The sequence below is a fragment of the Euphorbia lathyris genome, chromosome 7 (assembly GCF_963576675.1).
Source record: "Euphorbia lathyris chromosome 7, ddEupLath1.1, whole genome shotgun sequence".
NCBI lineage: Eukaryota > Viridiplantae > Streptophyta > Magnoliopsida > Malpighiales > Euphorbiaceae > Euphorbia > Euphorbia lathyris.
Genome location: NC_088916.1, coordinates 66,484,040 through 66,493,593, shown reverse-complemented (window position 1 = coordinate 66,493,593; position 9,554 = coordinate 66,484,040). Strand labels below are relative to the sequence as shown.

General features: G+C 33.8%; 2 long non-coding RNA genes across 3 annotated transcripts; one reads left to right on the top strand and one right to left on the bottom strand.

The window, feature by feature from the left end:
- Positions 1 to 1,373: 1,373 nt before the first annotated feature.
- Positions 1,374 to 3,818, bottom strand: LOC136201039 (uncharacterized). 2 transcript variants are annotated; one of them, XR_010673647.1, is made up of 3 exons: positions 3,080 to 3,818; positions 2,713 to 2,810; positions 1,374 to 1,644 (listed from the first exon to the last, which is right to left on the bottom strand). It is a non-coding gene; the product is annotated as an uncharacterized lncRNA (long non-coding RNA). The 2 variants fall into 2 exon arrangements; XR_010673648.1 differs by having other exon boundaries at positions 2,713 to 3,184; positions 3,281 to 3,818.
- A 3,893-nt stretch (positions 3,819 to 7,711) lies between these two features.
- Positions 7,712 to 9,352, top strand: LOC136234978 (uncharacterized). The gene is made up of 4 exons (XR_010691590.1): positions 7,712 to 7,919; positions 8,078 to 8,340; positions 8,438 to 8,650; positions 9,261 to 9,352. It is a non-coding gene; the product is annotated as an uncharacterized lncRNA (long non-coding RNA).
- Positions 9,353 to 9,554: the final 202 nt, after the last annotated feature.

Genomic DNA, 9,554 nt, shown 5'->3' with positions numbered 1-9,554 from the left:
GTTTAAAATCTATTGTTTAATTCATATACTATTTGAGTTTGATTATTTGAAGAATAATTATTTATTATCGTGGTATTTTGGAATTTTGGTCGAGAAAATGAATTCGATGATCTTATACGAATTGTTTTTGGATTGAGATAGTTATTGCGGTTGTTATTATTTTGGATGATTTTCATGAGTTGTATAGTTTGAAAGATAAATAAAATGTTTTGTCCATCTAGGATTGCCCGGGGTAGGAGTTGTAAGTTGTAAGACCATACCTAAGGGCGGTATGGCCAGAGTGCACGGCTGGTAGTCCTAACGTTAGGCAAAGCGAGATATGAATGAGATATCTCGATTATTGATATGATTGATGATATGATAAGCTACACGGGTGGAATTCGAGGATGGACACACAAATTTTATATTACGTTTTGGAAATGCTTGATGATTTGAATTATATTGATTTACGTTTGATTGATTATGAGTTGGTTTGTTAAAGCAATATATTTGATTACGAGTTTGTTTGATAAAATGTTTATCTGATTACGAGTTGGTTTGATAAAACGTTTCTTTGATTACGAATTGGTTTGATAAAACGTTTATTTGTTTATGAGCTAGTTTGATAAAACAGTTATTTATTTTGATTCGTTTTGATAAAATGATTTATATATATAAAGATGATAACAAAGTGAATATACAATTAAAGTATTAGCGTGTCATTCAACGTGTCAATAAATTAAAACGAGTTAATAAGTTAAGAGAACTACCAATTAATAGAACTACGTAAAATAGGTAGAACTACGTGGCTTTGATTCCCGATTTAAAGATTAAAAGACGTTCGGGATACGTAGGAAGCTTGATAGAATTATCAAGTCCAAGCCAAACAAACACTAGTACAGAAATGGCTTGTGGCCACGGTCGTTTACCGTTATTAGCCACGGTTGTAGGACCGTGACCAAAAAGGGGCGTGGCAAATGCTTGGTATCTTTAGTCACGGTTGGTTGACCGTGGCCAAAAAGGCATTAGAGTCAGTTTTTATGTATAACCGACTCTAATGCCTTATGTTTTGACCATGGTTGTTTCAAATAACCATGGCTAAAAGGATCTTTAGCTACGGTTGTTTGTAACAACCGACTCTAATGCTCTGATCATTAGAGTCGGTTATTGTAACAACCGTGGCTAAAAACAATAACATTAGAGTCGGTTGTTCGACCCTAATGTTATTGTTTTTAGCAATTTTACAGCAGCAGGTTCAAATTGAACCTGCTCTATTTTTTTCCTACTGTAATAATAATTAATGGTAAACGAGAGATGAGTTACCATAGATGATATTTGAATTCAAATATTACGAAACTATACCATGGTGGAAAAAGCAAATCTAAGTTGCGATACACACATCTAATTCAAAAGTAACAGTATAAAGATGAGCAAAATCAATCTTATCTGCTACCAAGTAGATCAATAGAATTTCAAAGTAAAATTGAAAGAAGAAAAAAGAATAATTTGACTTTATCGGCATAAGCTCTAACAAAACAATCAATAAAAAACAAGAAAACATAATAAATCTAATTGATGTTCCTGGTGATAATGCTAACTAATTTGTAAATTTCGAATTCAATCATCCCCTGTTCCACTTCAAACTCCTTGCCATCAATCCATTACCTAAAAAAATGAATCATAATTAATGAAGACATTAAATATAATCATACAAGTAACTTCCATAAAAGTCTAAATATTTACTATGTTATTAGTAAAATAATACAATTATAGGTAATTGTTTCAATTTATCGGTTTGATATGACAGTCAAATAGCGGTTAAACCAATTCGTTCAAATTTCCTATGAAGTAGGATAAAATCAACCTTGCTTAAAAAGATTAGGAGTAAAATTTTACTATTTTGTACATTTAAATCCAGATTTTCCAGACTATAATTACTAAGTATTTTCTAACTAATGTGTATATTAGGTGGAAAAGGTAAACTGATCAAATGAAATTTGATCACTCACCATTAAATTAAAATCTTAAGGTAGAAAAATTAAGTAATCAAATAAGGTATAGATTTTTTCAGGTTAGAATTTTAATCTAATGATGATTGATCAAACTCCATCGGGTCTATAAAACTTAATGAATATATAACTTGGGAACATAAATAACACACTATTTGTAATCTAAATTGATGTAATTTAATCTAATATAATGAGACTATTTGAATGAAACGTAAATGCATTGATTTTGTAATTTAATGAACAACAATTGAAACTTAAAGGTATTCTCCTTTACTGCCAAACCACCCAGACATTTAATTTGTTCAATAGAAAATAAATGTTATTACTTCATACAAATTTAACCTCAAGATACAACTCTCTAATGTCCATGTTAGATTATATCATTGTTCTCTATGGGAAGAACTTAAGTCAATAAGCAGTACATGTCTAAGTTTGAGTTAATATTAACTTAACTTAAGTCATTGTTCTCAAATATTGAGTTAATAGCTATCTCACAAAATGTTACTCTCTCTAGGTTTTAATGGAGAGAGTAAAGCCTAATGACCCGAGCTCCTTACAACTTGAGATTCTCAAATGCTTTAGACTGGTAAAATGGTCCAAATCAGTTCCTTCGTCCCATAAGATATGCAGCTGTTACCCATTTTGCCATGTACTAATGGATGATGCAGTTAACAGACATATCAATAGCAGGCCCTGAATGCACATTTCATATTAAGAATCTTACCTCAACATTAACCTTATCAAAGAGCTTGGATTAGCATCAGACAAACCACAAAATTTGAACTCCAATTCCCCATTCATCACACCATGTCTAATTGAAACCTGGAAGGGGAAAAAGTAACAAATGAGAACACATGAAAAACAAAAACCACCATGTCTAATTTGATTCTATATTGCGCCTCCTAAGCTCCACTAGATATGAATTCTAAATCTATTCTCCCTTTTCATACTTTAGGGGATGCAAACACGAAACCAAAAAATTAAGGATAAATAGGTTCATGTTGGATCTTCTGTTAAGGCAGTATGAAATATACCACTAAATTTGTATGGTATGGGAAAAATAAATTCCCGAAAACTGAAAGTTAAAATACCGGAGCTTTCTTCTAATTTGAATCAGGGCTGAGAGCTTTCCTTACACTAGAAAACCAATTTCCTTTTCTTCCCATCTTCGAATCTTATCATTCCAGAGCTCAAACCTTTTCAAGATTTAAATCAATTACATATAATGTAATTAAGCTAAGGAAGCAGAATTTAGTATTCAATAAAGCGCAGCTTTGATTTGGGATAATTACCATTTTCAGATGCTATAAAATGGAAATAAATTAAATGAAAAAAAATCAAATCTCTACAATTTTCTCGGCAACCAAACAGTTTACCAGCCAGATCTCAAATCGCTGTTCAGCTTAGGATCACTTTCACCTGTTCTTCAATGTCTTATGGATTTACACCTCTAAGGTGATCACCAGGGATATGAGCAGCATCATCTCCTTTATTGATGAACCCAAGCAAGAGCAAGACGACATCCATAGTTTCTGGATAACGACGAACGGAAGAGACGAACGAGGGAGCTATGATGAACGCGGACCAGCCTCGATGAACTGCATAACAGAGAAGACAGAGGTAGAGCCACGATGAATACGGACGGAAGAACGAAAGAGTGGCAAAACGTAGAACACGAGAACAGGGCGGAGCTGCCATCATCATCGGTGGCTGCAAAAGAGTCAAGTCGTCTGGCCATTCGTTTCTGATTTCCCATCTGTGTTAGTGGAGTGCAAAGAGAGAAGATGGGGCTAGTTTAGGTCTAGGGTTAAATTAAGTTTGAGATGAATTTATTTAGATTAAGTCAGAGCCATTTGATCAAAAGTCATTTCAGTACTAGTGAGTCTTAAGGACTAAAAATATACATATATAATATTTTAGTTTTACTAAAAATATTCATGTTATTAATTAAAAAAGTATGAAAATATGAATTATTATAAAAGTTATATATAATAATAAATTAAAACTATTAAATATAATTTTGTTTATATATTTTTTTTGGTAGGAAAGAAAAGGAAAAGAACAAACAAGAACACCTAATCCGGGATCAGTCTAGGAAGACGGACCCCAACCCCATCCTCGAGAAGAAATTTTGTTTATATATAGTTAAACTAAATTTTGAAAATTATCTATGCTATATATAATTTAAGTTATAAAATTCATAAATTATTAAATACGTTAATTAAATAAATTAATTAGATTAGATAAATAAATATTTCATTATATTTAATATTGATCTATTATTGAATTAATATTATTTGTCATGGTTCTGTTAAGAACCGTGGAAAATAAGGTACTTTGTGCCATGGTTGTATGAAACCGTGGCAGATAATACTTTATTTACCATGGTCCCTGTAGGAACCGTGGCAAATAAAGTGTTATTTGTCACGGTCCATGTATGAACCGTGGCAAATAAGGTGTTATTTGTCACGGTTCCTTGTAGGACCGTGGCAAATAACATTATTTACCACGGTTTCTAACAGAATCGTGGCAAATAACATTATTTGCCACGGTGCTTAACAAAACCGTGGCAAATAAGCCGTGGCCATAGGCCATTTCTGTACTAGTGAAATAATAAAACTTTACGTAGTCGAATTAAATTTTTATCTATTAGAAAATAGATTCATGTTTCAGACCAATAGACGTTCGTTATCCTATTTTTCATTCATACCCGATGCCGTTTTGGGTCGGATGTGACAAAGGGTATGATGTGTTTGGTTCAATTAACTTCATATTAATTTATTAAATAAATAAAACAAATATATACATGTATTTGTAGTAAACAAATAAAAATAAATAAGAAATCTTATGTGTCATTTGGTGAGTTATCACATGTGTCATTAGATAAGTTTTTGTAAGGTTAGATGTCATTTGTATGAGGACATGGTGGTCCTTCTGCTCCCAAACTTCGAACGCCGGATTGTCTGCTCTGGTTTGTAATTTCTTGGACGACGATGCAGAAGTTGCATCAACATGATGTCCCAACTTCTGACCTTTCAAAATAGGCAGAACCTGCGTCTTCCACAATAGGTAATTGGAGGTGTTAAGCCCAAAATATACCTAAAATATTATATATAAATACGTTAAATTTACATTGAAAGCGTGATAATTATATTCATTTAGAGTACTTTTACGTCTTTATATACTTCTTTGATGCAAGGTACTTAATTATTTGGTTAAAACCAAATAGGAGCTAAAATGGAGCTAAAACGAGGGAAAACCCTATGTTACGTGCCAAAAATACGTATTAATCAGAAGACCGACTCAAGGAGACAAGAAGCAGCCGAGAGACGGGGAAGAATACCCCTATCGCGACTGAGATTTTCAGAATCTCAGTCGCGACACGCTGATGCCAGTCATCGAGAAATCGAAATTTTCAGCCTTCCTCTGTGCCCCCTGTCGCGACGGAGATTTTCAGAATTTGAATTGAGACAGCGAAGAATTCTGCACAGCTTTCACATGTTTAAATCTAAAAAACGCGTCTGTTCGTTTGGATAAAAGCGACCCTTCACCAGAGGACACGAACCTTCAATTACAACCCTTCACCAACTACAAATAAGTGATTCATTTCAGAAATCAATGTTGGTTAAGTTGGAAAAAGTTAGAGAAATTCACTAGTAGAAAAATGGCCATTTGCATCGGCCTTTACAAAATGCGATGCAAAAAGTCCATTTGCATCGGCCATTTATTTGGGACCGATGCAAAAAGTCCATTTGCATCGGCCCTTTATTTAGGACCGATGCAAATGTTATGACATTTAGTATTTGCATCGGCCCTTTAACAGGACCGATGCAAATAACTGTATTATTTGCATCGGTCCTTTTAAAAGGACCGATGCAAATACTAAATGAATTATTTGCATCGGTCCTTTAATACGACCGATGCAAATAGTTGCATTATTTGCGTCGCCCTTTTAAACGGGCTGATGCAATTGCACTAGAAAAAATAAAAACAGAGGCATGCTCGATGTTATCTTTCTTGGTCTCACTCTTCATCTCTCTCTTTAAACACCAACCTTATCTCTTTCTCTAATCCAAACCCTAATCCTTGAGATTATATCTTCCTTCAGCCATTATTCATCAACGATCTGCTGCTTAATTTTGTTGTTCACTAGTCATTTACCTTTCCTTGTGACTTATCTCTGGTGAATCTGCGATTTGTATCTGGAACTTCCTCTCTCCCCATGGCTTCCAGAGCTATACAGTCTTCTACTCCTTGCGTATGGTTTTTCCCATCATTAAGAGGGGCAATATTTCGTTCGATGTTCTTACGGACATCTTCAGGCATGACTTCCTCATTTGGATTTCAGAAACCCTAAATCATTCTATCTGAACTCTCTCTCAGATACAACACCATGGACGACGAACTTCAAAAATCTCTAATATTAGACTCTTCCTCTCGCTACTCACCTCCTCAACATACCAATGCCATTTATATCATCATCATCGTTGCTCTTCTTCTTCCTCTTATATTAATTTTTTTTTGAAACAATATTATTTTAAACTTTTCGATCAGCAATTGAAATTCTGATTATTTGTAGGATTTACAATCTCATGTGGTTTGGCTGGGTTTAGGGAAGATGCTATCAATCCTTCAATCAACAGTGTTCAGGGTTGGTATTTTGATTGCTCTTAGATGCCATTGCTAATGATGCTTCTCCCCAAGACCTTGTTCAGGTCAGTAATAATTTCAGTAGCAGTTGTAATCTCGAACAATAGAGAATATGGGGAAAAAGAATGCCATTTTCAACTGCTTGCAATTGGATGTTTTTGATATGTCCGGACGTGTTTGCTTAAGCAAAGCTTATTCTGATTTAGATGATGTAGCATGTCTCTGTAAGTTATGTTTGGTTATGCTATGTCTATGCATTTGAGATTCGTATAATAGTTGACATTTTCTTTTGGTTTTCTTTTCCCTTTTTCATTTGATTGATTGCCTAAATGAAAATATTAAAGTAAATCTGATATTCGCCTTGTCCTCTTTATACAATTCCTATTCAAAATATTCTTCTGATTAACATGGTTTGAAAGAACTTGATCTCATTTCAAGTATCTGATTGAACATAGATCTCTTTTAGGCACTTGAAATTGAACCAGATATGCTGATCTGGTTTAAGGTTTTGAAAATTATATGAATTAGACTACTGAATCTGAACAATTGGTGTTCAGCCAAAAATGTTGGCTAATTGGTGGTTATAGGATTTTGGTCTGGTTTGAGTTTGACATAGCTGGAGGCATAATAGATAGAGAAAAATCATGTCTCAGCCAAAGTCATGATGATTCACATGCTATTTTTTTTTCTCTTTGGAACATTGCTAGGTATAATTAGCAGCTTTCTCTCTTCTTGTGCATTGACTTTTATGTGATTTATCCGCAAGGATTTGACGATAAGCATGTATGCATTTTCCTTTTCATTACAGCGATTGGCATTTTCTTTTCAATTTTAGCTATTCATTTGTGGATTTTGTTGTTGCGTTATTATCCTTAGTTACTTATTTTTATCTTCCACATGCCAAGGAGTATCTACCATTGCTAGGCTTCTTAAAAAGAGCTAGAATGGTAAGTGCACATTTCAGTTTGAGTTTCAATTAATCCAACTTGAGCAGTCATGTTTAATACCTATCAACTTCTCCAAACTTCAACAATAGTTTGTGTAATGGATGCTTCTGGTGTTTTAGGCACCTCTCTTGTTCACACCCTTTTACACAGAGGCTATACTGTTCATGCTTCTGTCCAAAATCCATTTTCAGTTGACTCAATGACGGAAACTTCAAGGAAAGAAAAAAAGAGAGAATATATTGTAGGTTCCTTACGATCTCATCGTCCTTCAAGAAGACGCAAGGAGGACTGTTATCACCGCACACTTCTCTTCTACTTATCTCTTTCATTTAAGGTTATCTTTTTCTTTTCGATTTGTTTGTATATGGCTGCTGCTACCTAACTATTACTTTTGATTTCACTATTCAATTACAGAGTAAAATTTTGAATCTTATGGATTGAAATTAATTTGGTGGTATGAGTTTGGGATTTAATTAAAGATTTAATTTGCAGCATTACGCGAAGCAGCAACGTTAAAGGCCAGATCATTGAAGGAGGTATGGAATATAGCAGCAGTGATTCCTGCGGAGGAAGGATTAAACGCAGGGGCAGTCGGAAATGTTATCAATGGTATTTCTAATGGTAGTTTCAGCGGAGAACATGTCCCCGAAGAGAATTTCCTCGGCATCTGCAGTAGGAAATTGCTTGCCAGAGGTTGCAAGCTCAAGTACGTACTTATGGGCTTGTTTCATTTTCATCTTCGAACATAACAAGAGGTAATTCTTCTTCACTCATATGGAAATTAAATTAATCTTCCATATCTTTTATGCCTGTTTCTTACTTGTGATTTGTGAGAATTTCATTATGTTCCAGATATGCTGTGGTCACAGGAGCAAACAAGGGGCTCGGACCGGATTCGGAGTTTCGTGATTTTAACTGCCAGAGATGAGAAGAGAGGCCTTTAAGCTCAATGATTCTGGTCTCTCCGATTATCTCGGTTTTCATCAACTTGATGTCGCTGATTCTGATAGTGTCGCTGCTCTTGCTGATTTCATCAAATCTCAGTTCGGAAAGCTTGATATATTGGTATGATTAATCTAATTTCACTTAATTTTTGCATTTAAAGTTCATGCCTATATCCTGTTTGATTAGTGGATTTAAAGAGAAATTTGAATTGGATTTATACATAGTTCATAGTCCATAGTTGATTTTGAACAATTAACTTTATAGTTCATATCACATCTCAATTCGGAAAGCTTGATATCATTGTACTCATTATCTCATTCTGTATACATAAATTAATTATTTAATTGATCAAAATTGCTTCATTATGCAATTTCGTTCTATCACTGGAGAATTGGCTCCTTTTATGATATTTATAGTAGATTTTATAAATTTTAATGTTAATTAATTCTCAATCAGTTTTATGAGATTCTCAGTGTGTCAAAGAAGAAAATTTCAAATAATGTTTTTTGATATTTTCTTCTTTCACATCCTTCTCATTAAAAAAGGTAATACAAGAGTTTTTTATTAGGCAAACTGTTAAATTGGGATACAACTTTATTATGGTTCCATTTATGTGCCATCTTCTTTTGAATCTTTTTTTCTTTCTAGATTGGCAGCAACCTTTTTTTTTCTCAATTTTTGTTAGTTGATTGATATTTAGCTGATGCATTTAATATGGTTATTTTGACAGGGAATTAGCACATACGACTACATTATAGCACTAAGGGAGCAAGAGCAACAAGGAATTAGAGAGGTCAACAGAGTCCCTAGATCATGGCGAGATGGCACTTGAAAGTAATATAATGTTCTGGATTATGACATTGTATCAGTTTTTTTATTTAAAATCTGCTCAGTGACTAAAGAAATAATGTGGAATGCAGGTATATTTAGAATGATTGCTCATATTTTGAGATCTAACAACATTGCCATATTTCAGTTGCAGATCGTATATTTGGAATGATTGCTCATATTTGTTATATATATG